This window comes from Vidua macroura, chromosome 23 (genome assembly GCF_024509145.1).
Source record: "Vidua macroura isolate BioBank_ID:100142 chromosome 23, ASM2450914v1, whole genome shotgun sequence".
NCBI lineage: Eukaryota > Metazoa > Chordata > Aves > Passeriformes > Viduidae > Vidua > Vidua macroura.
Genome location: NC_071593.1, coordinates 5437331 through 5449442, shown reverse-complemented (window position 1 = coordinate 5449442; position 12112 = coordinate 5437331).

Below are 12112 nucleotides of genomic sequence, written 5' to 3'. Positions count from 1 at the left end.
CCCGCCCGGTGCTCCGAGCCCTCCGTGACCTTCGTTCCCCGGCTCGGGGACGGGGACGCGGCGGCCGGGGCATCCTCCCCTGGCCAGCCGCGGGTCTCCCGGCTCTACCCGGTCTTCTGCCAGAAGACCGCTGCAATAACAGCGAGAAGTAACCCGGGACGACGTTTTCAAACTGAAATCCGCCCGTCCCGGGAGCGGCTCGGTGGGGGACGCGGGGACAGCGAGCGTCCGGGATGGCTGGAAGAAATATTTCAATGAGTTGGAAACACTCGAGCTCCTGTTTCACCGGTGAGGCTGGGAAGAGCTTGTTTTTCCAACCTCGGGGTGCCCGGCGCGCCGTGGAACGGCGTCCTCGAGGCAGGAACTCACAGGCACCGCTTCGGCATTTTAGGCGACACGTGGCTCCGAGTTCCCTTCAAACGGATTTATTTTATTTGGCCTCCTGCTCCCCCACCCTTCCCTCGAACGCCGGCTCCTCGGTAGCATCTGAAAGGCCTCTGCTCCCATTTGCAATTAAAGAGTTTATTGAGGAGGGGAAAACCGGTAATTAGCAGGAATATTCCCCCCCTCCCCAGTTCCACCTGCAGGGCAGGAGTGCAGCTGGCGGAATGGCTTCCAGCAGGGACCTGACGCACCCACACAAGTTTTGCTTTGTTTTTTTTGCGGTGCCCTTCGGTGCGAGGGCTCCCCGGGATGGGTCCGCACCTCCAGCGCGGAGCGCCGCGCCGCCCTCACCCCATTATTTTATGGAATGTTTAAGACGACGCGCGTTTTCTCCCTCTCTCCATATTAATCTCATTAAATCCTACCTTTCAACCTTCTTCCGTGACCATCTGACCTGGCCACTTGAATTAAAATAGTGCTTTCTCCGCAGTCAAAGCCAGCACATCAATCACCGGCTATTTACACTTCGCTCCTCTCTTCAAAGCGGCTCTGCCCCAGCGCTCGCTACCTCCGCTCGGGGGGGGGGCGGCCAGGTCCTGGGGGGCTCCGGGGGTGTCTGTCCTTCCTCTCCCCCCTTTCCTCGGGTGTCTGGCGGCTTCCCCCGTCCCTGGGGAGCGCTGCCCCAGCGCGCTGCCTTCCACCTGAAAGGCAGAGCAGAGCGGCCGCCCTCCCTCCCCGACCCCTCCCGGCTGCCCGCGGGGTGCGGGGCCCGGGGCCCTCCCGGCGCGGCTGCCGCGACAAACCGAGGGTAAAACCTCCGCAAACAGCGACAAACCCGAGCCGGGGATAAAGGAGCGAAGCTGCCGAAAGCTGGAAAAAAATCTGGTAGAAACACGAGAAACACCGACAAAACACAACAGCGCAAGTTCTGTTATTTTAAAAGTTATTATTTTTAAAGTTAGGCAACCCCCCCTGAGCCGAAGGGGGAGAGGAAGGCAAAAAAAAAAAAAAAGGGTAAAAAAAAAAAAAAAAAGAAGAAAATAAAGACAGACACTGGTTGAAAAGTTACGTAAATAAACATTTTTCAGATTAAAAACAAAAGCATGTCCAAACTAGGAACGTTTACAAGATGACAACTACTAGCAAACTTTCTCTACAGCATTGCTATTTAGCAGTAATAATAATAATAATAGAATAATAATAATCACCTCTTTATAGGATGGCACCTTGATCCTTAAATATTGTCCAGTGTGTAAGGTCAGTGTGCGGAGGGTTAGGAGCGGAGAGGGCTGATTTTTCTTAAAGGGGCAGATCAGGGGAAGGCTGTGGTGGTGCCGGCAGAGAGGAGGGGGCAGAGATAAGTGGTCTGAGGAAGAGGATAGGACAAAAAAAAAAAAAAAAAAAAAAAAAAAAAAAGGAAAAAAAAAAAAAAGAAAAAAAAAAAAAAGACCAAACCAGCTCGATGATGATGAATACATTGGAAAGTTTTTTTGGCCCTGGTGAGGGTGTCAGATTGAATGCTCTGTGCGCATGTGCGAAGGTGTCCAAACTGACAATGCTGGGGAGATGAAGATAGTGTGTAGCTGCTTCTGGGCTCAAGGAGGAGGAGAGGAATCCACACGCCGACACGATGAGATCCAAGGCGAGGGCGAGAAAACTGCCCAAAAGTAGGTCCTTTCTCTCCCTTCTTCCGCGTACCGGCGGCGGGGCCGGGGGCACGGAGCCGGGCCGGGGGCTGCGCGGGGCTGAGCCCCTCTCGCCCTCCCCGCGGCCGCCGCAGCCCCGCCGCCCGCCCGCCCCTGGGCGCGGGTCCCCCCGCGCTGCCCCGCGCCGCTCCGCGCTGCCCCGCGCCGCTCCGCGCTACAGCGGGCGCGGCGGGCGGGCGGCGGGCGGTGCGGGGCCGGGGGAGAAAAGCGAAAGTTAGCTGGAAGTTGACGAAAGGGGATAGCGAGCAACTTTTTTTTTTTTTTTTTTTTTTTTTTTTTTTTTTTTTTTTTTTTTTTTTTATTGAGTCGTTCCAAGTCTTGTGAAATAATATTCCCGGCTCCTGAAATAGTGGGCGCTAGAGGTCTGCGTTTGGCATCTGCCGGCGGGAGCCGAGAGACGGAGCGCTGGAGAGAGGGGGGAGAGAGACAGGCAGAGACGGCGGGGGGGGGAGTGGGAGAAACCCTTCTGGTCTCGGGAACAATTATCGAGGAGAGGGAAGGAAGAGAATTTGTAGCAAAAATGGATCCGCTCTCAGTGAGGGGCTTTGGAGTCGCGGGTCCAGAGGGAAGATCCTGAAGGCAGCTCGGGTGTCCCAGCTGGGGGTTAAGAAGGTCTGGGGGAGGGGAGTGTGGGGGAGTGTCTTTAATTTTTAATTTTTTAAAATTTACTTGGGGGTGGAATTGCAGCTCGTTAAGGCTCGCGCAGCTTTTTCCCTCCGTCTTCCAGCGGACCCTATCCCGTTCGTTCTTTCTTTCGAGTCGTTTTTAGACTGGATTTTCCGAGGAGGAAGGAGAGCGTGGCTTTTGTAGGGAAGAGCGGGTCCTCTCTGCCCCCGCTCCCGCAGAGTCCCGCTGCAAAGGCTCGGGATGGTTCCTCGGTGATTCCCTGTTAGGTTCCGGTGGCAGCGCAGGATCCCGGAGCCCGGGCAGCCTGTCCTTTTATTTTTACTATTATTATTATTATTATTATTATTATTACTACTACTACTACTATTATTTAGTTTCTGTTTCGCTCTGCCTCTGTGCGAAGTATCTGGAGCTGCAGAAGTTCCAGCGCAGTCTGTGCCCCGCTGGAAACTCCGCTCGTAGCGCTCGGAAAAGGCTCGGGCGAGCAGCGGTGCTCGGTCCGGTTCCTCGCGTGGGTTTCCACGGGAGCCCGCGGGGGACCTGGGGCCGCTCAGAGCCGGGCGTGGGGCGGGGGGATCCCCCCCAGGTGAGGGGATCCCCCCAGGTGATGGAGAGCAGCCCCCCGCTTGCAAGCCCCTTCGGGGTTCAGCCTCTCCCCGCGGCTGCCGAGGGGTCGCGGGCGCTCCAGCGCTCCCACACGTGGGCTCCGAGGTTGATTTTGTCATTCAAGTTCGTCATTTCGGAGCCTTTCCAGGCCGCCAAGGTCAGCCAGGGCCGGTGCCGCCCCCCGGGACGAGCCGCCTTCCCGGGGAGGACACCCCCGTTCCAGGGGGGACCCTTCTCCAAAGCCAGCGCTGCTCCTGGGGCCAGTTTTCCTCACAAAGTCGCTTTGTCGCCGGGTTTGTCGCCGGCCCCGAGCTCCGGCCGCCGTTCCTGTTTTGCGGCCGCCACGCAGCAGCCCCAGGCCCCGCGGTTCACCTTGGTGTCGCGACATTTTCCGTCGCGCTCCAGGAAGGTCCCCCTGTCCCCAAAGCGTGTCCGTGTGTCCCCCGAACACCTCCCTCGGCTCTGCGGGCACCAGCGCTGCTCAGGGAGGGATGGGTGACCCTTTAGGTGGTCATCATTGTCACCTCATCTCTGGGGCGTTATACGGGAAGTTCTTTGAATTAATCCAGGGATTTCATTTTACTTTATTTTATTTTTTTCAATAAATACTCGTTTTAAGCGTCCCCGTTCAAATAAGAACTTTTTAAAAAGTCGTCACTTATTGTTTTAGATTGTTAAAGTGAGGAATGATTTTCAGAGCTCTCTTGGCTGGAAAAGCGAAGTTCAATGGTTAAATAAGGTGGAATATTTCACTTTTACTTTTATTTTCTTTCTTCCTTTTTTTTTTTTTTTTTTTTTCCTCGCCTCTCCTTCTCTTTCTTTTTACTTCTTGAAAAGGCCCGGGTTTTTTTGCAGATGTGCCCCGGCGGGTTCAGTGCGGGTTTTTACAGATGTGTCCCTGGTGGGTGCGACGCGGATCCGGCCGCGTTTGAGCGCGGGTGGGACTCTCCACGCTCCCCCCGTGAGCTCTCAGCGAGCTCCTGCAGCTTAAGGGCTAAAAGGTTTTCGGTGCCTGGATATCTCAGGAGCTCGGGGAAGAGCTGGGAGCCCCGCGGCCGGGAGCGAGCCCTTCCCGGCGGCCGGAGCCGCGGCCACGAACGCGCCTGGAAGCGCCTGCTCGGAGGCTGAGCCCTGATTAAAATCAGGTGTTTAATACAATACAAGGCCCAACGGTTTATGGGGTTTCAGCCGAGGATTTTTTAGGGATCACAGTTCAAAACAGTAGTCCAGAGCTAAGGTTTCAATATCCCAGGAGTATTTATTTGCCGAACAGATTAAACACGGACACGAGTGTGGGATCTCGATATATTTTCCCCGGCGAGGTAGCCACAACTTCTTTCACCGCACGGAACCCCGCAGGTCCCTTCCCAGCTCGTTTTCCTGGCTGCTCCAGCCCCGGGAGCGGCTGCGGGTGCTGGGAGAGCCCGCATGGCCCCGGTGCGCGGCCGCCGAGCCGGGCGAGGCAGCGGCACGCGGGGCTTTAAAAACACGCTGTGCTGGAGAATTTCATTTCATTGGACAATATTTTAAGCAGATGTGAGGCTCCGCTGGGAATTCGACAATATTACCTGCCTGGGAAAAGGGGGGAACGCGTGTGAGCTGGGGTGGGAGCGGAATTCTCCGCGGTTTCAGTCACAGTCACACCGGGAGAGCGGCAGGTACCGGGGCAGCGGAGCTGAACCGGAGCCGGGAATGGTTCTCGCTCGCTCCGTGGCTCCCGGTCGGGCTGGGAGCCTTTAGAGACGGCTCTAAATCAAAAGACGAGGCTCGCTCAGCGTGCGGGGAGGCGCAGCAGCCCCGGGGGTGCCGGCGCCCAGGTGAGCGCTGCCTCCGCATCCCCCGCAGGGCCGGGCTGTGCCCCGCGGCTCCGGGGGCTCGGCCACCCGTAGCCTCGAAGGGGATCAGCGGGACGGGCAGGTAGAAGGCCACGCCGTGTCCCCGGCTTCAAGGGCCTCGTCCTTCCGAGAGAAAATAAAATCTGGCGGAGCGGAGAGAAGGCTCGGCAGCAGCCGAGGGGGTCCCGCTGCTGCTGGCGGCGAGAGGATGCAGAGGAGGCGACTGACACAGGAGTTGGGCGCTGCACGCTTAAAGTGAATTCGTTTCCTTTCGAAATCCCTGAATTTCAGAGTACAGCTACAACACCAAGCTACGCACGGCAGGGCAGGATCGCAGGCTCTTTAAATAAATGCTCGTGCTGGCAAACGGTGGCCGATATTTCTGCAGCCCCGTTTGCTTTTCACGGTTAGGAATAGGACCGAGGCGCACTTTGGGGCCGGAGTTTTCAGGCAGCGCTGGTGCATCCTCCGGGCAGGCTGGATTGGCAGGAAAATGGTTGTGAACCCAGCCCTGCCGTGCCCGGCACCGGTTCCTCGCTTTCAGGCTTCGCCTTCGAGGACAGAACAGGCTTTCCGTTTAGTGATATTTTATTAATTTTATTTTAATTATGGCTGAAGAGACAGTGAAGGGGAAAGGGAGAGGGAGAGGAGCGAACGCAGAGCTGGAGCCCAAGCGCCACTTCCCGGCGCATGGCTCCGTTTGTGCTCCCACAGACGCTTTCCAAAGCTGCAACGCACGGAGCAGGAAAATTTATGGCGCTTTGGGGCGTTTAGATGTTTTCCCATCTCCGAAGCTCTCCCTCTGCCCTGTCCCTACCCAGAGCCCCTGGCCCCGAGGGCGGACACCGGGGAGCGGAGGGAGGCAGCGAGCGGCCGCGCTGTGCCCGGCCCGGTCCCCTGCCCTCGGTGACCGGGACGTCCCCAAAGCTCTCCCGAGCGGCGGCCGCGGGTGCGGAGCCCCGCGCAGGTGCGGGGCCGCCGCCGCTGGGTCCCCACCGTGGCTGGGTCCCCCCCTGTCCTGCCCCGGATCTGTTCAATTAGGCAATTAGGGATGCGGGGCAGGGAAGGGGGGGGGGGGTTTGATCCGCTAATTAAGGTGATGCGTAATTAGCGCTTCAACAAAAATCGCCGAGGATTTGAGATCACTTTACTCTTAATTTTTTTTTTCTTCCCCCCCCCCCCCCCAAATTCCACAAATATAATGTATCAATTCCCCCACTCGTCCCGCGTGGTTTATTTGGGAAAAAAGCACAGAGGGAACAACTGCAGGGCTCGTCCTCTCCTTGGCCTGGGCAGGAACTTGGCAAACGGGGGCACCGGGCTGGGGCTTTGCCGAGGGGCACTGGCTGCTCTCACCCGCAGAGCAGCGGGTCCGAGGTGCCAAAGTGCGGCGGGAGACGCAGGGATCGCGGGTTGGGGTCTGGCCCTCGCCCCCGGCAGTGCTCGTGGGTGTCCGAGCAGCTCGCATGAGGTGCGGGTGATGCCCATCCACGTGTGCTCACATCACGGGGCACTGGCGTGTCTGCACGGAATATGAGTTTATAAAGTGCGTCAGAGAAAGGCACGGTATCGCAAATTCACCGAATTCCCGATTTCACTGAATTCCCGTTTCCTGTAAAATCTCCGTGCCGGTGCAAGACGTGTCTGTCTGTGCAGAGGCGTTTGTCTGTCGGGCTGGCAGCGCACATACAAAGGTCTTAAAACACGCATTAAAATCACAGCTACTGTACGGTCACGACCCAGAATGTTCTGTGCAGAAATCGGACTGAATCTGTACTTTATGTTTAGTTTTTTAACTCGAACACCTAAAACCTGCCTTATTTTTAGGCTTTGCACTGGGACTGCTGTGCGAGTTCAGGAATAGCACAGGAGGTCTTTAATGAGCTGGGAGGATAAAAATAAACGCAACATTTCCCTGCTATTAAAAATACCTGGGGAAGACACTGAGGTCGGGAAGAGCACAGAACTGCCCTTCTGCCCGATTTCAGCGGGGTCAGAGAGCCCCGAGGGGAGCAGGATTGGGGAGAGCCGGCCGGGATGGAGCGCAGCGCACCTGAGGCGCGCACGATCCCCGCTCCCTCGCGGGCAAAAGGCGAGGCAGGAGCTTGGATTTCACGCCACGGCAGCGCTGTAATTCATCGCTGCCGCTCGCTGGAATGATAGCCCGGCTCCTCGGGCGGCTGGGAGCGTTCCACGAGCGGGGAATTATGCCGGGATTCTCCGGCCCCGCTGCGCCGGGCTCCACCTGCCCGCCGGGCTGCGGGCTCCAGTCCCTGGAGGGAATGCCACGGGAATCTCCTGTGCCGCAGGGAAATCGCCTCGCCAGGCGCGGCTGAGCTCATTGGTGTCTGCAAAGCAGCCGGAGATTCTCGCAAGGAAAGGCCCTGTTGAGTGAGAAGTGTTATTATTGTGATTATGGCTATGATTATTACGGCTTATGTGTTTTATAAAAGCTCTGCGCTGTTTAATAAGGTGCTTTAAAGACAAAGGCCTGAGAAGTTTGCAAACATGAAGGAGGTGAGGCTCAGGAGCCACCTGGATGCTGGGGAATGAGTTGTTATCCTCCGGCAGGGCTGGGGAAGGGAGGAGGTGTGCGCAGTGACTTGTGCAGGATCCCTGCCCGCTCCTGGTGGCAGGATCAGAGGGAGAACCCACATTTTTCAGAGCTGCTTTTGCCCTTCTACCTGTACAATTTCCATTCTCTCTGTTTATTATTATTTCCCCCCTCGTCTTGTTGCATTAAAACCTCAGCTGTGTGAAATCGTTTAGTGGAAGAAGAACCTGCATTCCCTACCCAGACCCTTCCTGTGGCACAGGGCTGGTGGCACCTGGGATTGTTTGTGCCCTCCGTGGGCCAGGACAAGCTCAGGCTTTGTTTCCACGACTTGCTGGCTCTCCCCTATGACTGGATGTGTTTATTTTTTCCCCCCAGTTAGAGATTATTTAAATGACAAACTCCGATTTAGCGCGACTCTGAACGCTGAGCGGAAACACCCAAATCTTGGCTGAGTAATGATTTTCTCGTGCCTATTTCCCAAAAGATAGCGTTCATCCCGGGGGTGAGAGCCCAGCACACCAATAAATGCATGTCCACAGTGTCTGTCTGCAGCTGGGGATGGACACATCCCAAGGGGATGTGCAAACACATTTGTTCCACTCTGGGTAACAGCCTGTTGATATGGCATCCCCCTCCAAAATTCCTGCTGGGCTTTCTGATCTTAAATACACTTCTTTCTTTTTTTTTTTTTTCCCTCTTTTTTTTTTTTTTTTTTTTTTTTTTTCTGGAGGAATTTCAGTTCAGGGATGTTGGAGTGGAAAAGATCTACGACCTTATTATTTCTTTTATTTTCCTAATGGATTTTCATGCATCAGTGCTACCTCCTCATGGCTGTTTATTTTCATTTTTATTGCAGTTTGGTTTGGGTTGTGCAGTGTCCAAATCTGTAACGGAGTGTCCCTGTCCCGAGGAGGAATTCTTCTTCCTCTTCCTTCCTTGAGTGATGGCACCTTCTTTGCTCATAAAAATGAAATATGACTTTCATCCCTGCACTGAGTGTGCATCATGCTTCTGAATGTTCATACCCTGAATAAGATTTTTTATCATTGGGTTGGTTTTTTTTTCTGTAATTGGGAAGAAATTTCCCTGCAGCAAGGGATGTCTTGGTGGATGGGTTTGGAAAATGAACTCCTTTTCCATGGATTTAAGTGTGTCTCTGTGCAGAGGTGGGCAGGACAGTGGGAGGCAGGAAAGTTTCTGTTCAGAGGGTGACTGAACTTTCATCATGTGCCCTAAAAGAGGTGTTTTACCCAAATTTATAAAAAAATAGTTAATAAGGTGGGGTTTTCTTTACCACTGAACCCACTTTTGTGCTGCAAACGAGGCCACTGGTCCTCTTGGGGAGACATTTGCCAGGTGAAAATGGACTGAGACAGCCAAATTATTTCCAGTAGGCCACAGAATAATGCTCCCATCATGGTAAATCTTGGTCTGCGCCGAGCTGGTGTGGAAAGACTTTGTCTTCTCTTCACCATTCCCTTTTTGGAATTATATTCGGGACAAGAGTGGGTCTGGCTGCACCACAGCCCTCCCAAAGCAGGGGCTGCACTGGGGGTGAAGTGTCAGCCCAAGAGAAACCAGGTGCTGATTAATTTTTGCCTCGATAGTTTTACATCTTTCAGGTGTTTTGCTTTAAGGTCCAGTTTGGGAGGTAGTGGGTTTTTGGTTTTTTAGGTTTTTTTTTTTTTTTTTTTTTGCTGCTCTGTTGTTCTTGGCTTGGGAACTCTCCCAGCAGAGCCCTGAGACACAATGCCCTGGCCTCAGCTATTGGGATCAATTTAGCCATCATTACCAGATAACGCTGTCAGCCCGTTTGAGATCCATATTTGTTTAATAGTTAATGTTCTGGACAAAATACAGAGGGCTGGGGAGAAGTCAAACTGCCCTGAATGCTCTGCTTATTTTATATCCACTATAACTATTTTTGTCCATGAAAATTGGCTTAATTATATCAATGGAATGTTTCTTTTTCAATTCTGTAGGCAATTAGTCCATCTTGCTGGCTGCAATTTATTTTAATAAAAAAATAAACCAGTGGCGTGTTCAGTTCCTCATCCCCTGGGGACAAATGCGATTGGTGTGTTTAATTTCATTAACTACAATGCGGCCTACTGGAAAAATGTATAAAATCAGCTTTATACAGCTTAAACACTGGCATTTGAAACAAATCATTACTGCATTAGCTGTCACCCTGGTAATTCTAGAATCCAAGACAAAAATATTATAGCTGTTTTTATAACCCTCTGCAAATACACTGTTAAAATAATTTGTAATCATTTTTTAAACATGGCCTGATGTTTTCAGTTAAAATATCTTATCACCACCAGAGAAGGTTGGCTATTCATTATCGCGTGGAGGCTTTATTGAATGATTCATGGGTTGCTTCCCCAGCAGAAAATCCCCTCCTGTCTGCCTGAAGCTCCCTGGTTTGGAGATGGACTCTCAGCACTCAGGGTTTTTTTTTGAACCAAATTTGTGTTGCTCCAGTTGTAATTCCAGGTTTGGGAGGGCAAGTGCAAGGAGCAGTTTCATTAGCAGTGCAGATGAGGAATATTCAAAAATATATTTATGAGAACCAGTGGGGAACATCCTAAAGCAGCTCTGAGTGTTCCTTTGGGCTCTGAGGTGGGAGGGAAGAGCTGAGCCTGTGCCCATCCCACTCTGAGTTCCCAAAATCAGCCCTCAGTCCTGATTCTGGGAGGTTCAGCCCAGCCCAGCCCATCTGAACCCAAATCCTCAACACACACAGATCCTGGCACTTTGGCTCCCACTGTACCCCCTCACCCCACCTGGGTATTTTTCAGATGCCACAACCCAGCCACAAAACTGCTCTTTTTGATTTTAAAATGAATCTGTTCCCTGTGTAAGAGCACCCAGGGCTGGTTTCAGGGATGTGTAACCCATGACTAAGGCTGGGCACAGCACCCGTGCCTGATCTGAGCTTAAACTGCTAAAACTCAGGATTTCTTTTTTAAATGCAAGGCCAGATCCCCGACTCATGTAAATCAGCATCAACATCAATGAACCTAATTTTCACCAGCTGAGGACACGGCCCCAGAGATTTGTGTGCATGTGCATAATAAAATGTACAAATATGGGTCTATAACTGCTTTAAGGGGGTTCACTTTTCAGCCTCTGCAGATCAATATCTGCTGCAGAAATGCAGTTTGGCTCGGGTTGGTTTTTCTCCTTAACTTAAGGAATGATCAATTCTATAACCTCAGCATTTTTTAGACAGATTGCTATTTTCTGAAGTGGCAAGGACTTCCTTTCCAGGGGAGTAATCCACAGAGGATGGGCCACACTGGACATGAGCCATCTGCTCCCTTGCACGCACTCAGCTTTATTTATTTCTTCTCCCTTCCCCTGCTGTCATAACCAGTAGTTCATTTTCTTTCCCTATCTTTAACTTTACAGCAGCGGCACCTTTTTGGAAGTGATACCAATTTATTGTTTTATTGGCGTGGCAGGGCAGGAGAAAAATCAGCTTTATTTCCTACTCGGGATGAAATCACTTCAGGGGGACCAAAGAAGCTCGGGGCAGTTCCTCTCCTGGGTCTGGAGGGCACAGAGTGGTGCCAGTGGCTGTGGAGGGTTGATTCTTACAAAATACCACCTAAATCTATGAAGAAGAAGGTGAAGAAGAAGGACCAGGTTCCACCTTAAAACCTTCATCTTGCTTTATATATATTCCTATATTCTAAACCCTTAAACTCTGAGTTTTCCACCCTGTGATGTTACACACTTCTATTCAAACTCCACAGCCACAATCCCAGTTCTATCATTCCATTTTGGAAGCTTCTCCACGGTCTCAGATCAAATTCAGTGTTCTCTTGGGGGGTCAGTGCCTGGCAGCACAGAAAGTCTGAAACTCTCAGTGACCAGGGCTCCAACAGTGGAGGGCTGGGATTGGGGTCACAGCTCTCTCTTGGTGGCCTGGGCTCTGTGGGGTGTCAGGAAAACTGCAGGATGAGGGGGCAAAAAGAGACTTTTCCATCATTGCCACGGAGCAGCTTTAGCTGAGTTTAGGCACAGGATTAGGCTGGGACCAGCTCCAGGCAAGGACTGGCCCCCAGCTCCAGGGCTGTGTTAGCAGCCCAGACGAGTTTCTTCTCTTTCTCTGGGGTCAGGATTTGTTGGCTGGAAAGAAATGCAGGAAGTTTGACCCAAAGTTTTGCTCTGAACATGGACAAGTTGCAGAATGGGGCAGTGGTGGAATGGGGGCAGCTCCTGTGCCCTGTTATTACAACAAAACCAACTTGGAGCACACTGAAACAACATTACCTGCTCCAGGATGCAGGAAAAGCAGGAATTTGGCATTTCACTGAGCTGACAAAGTAACTTTCCCAGCTTAAAAAAATAATTTACCCTCAGCTGCTCCATCTGTGACATGGGAG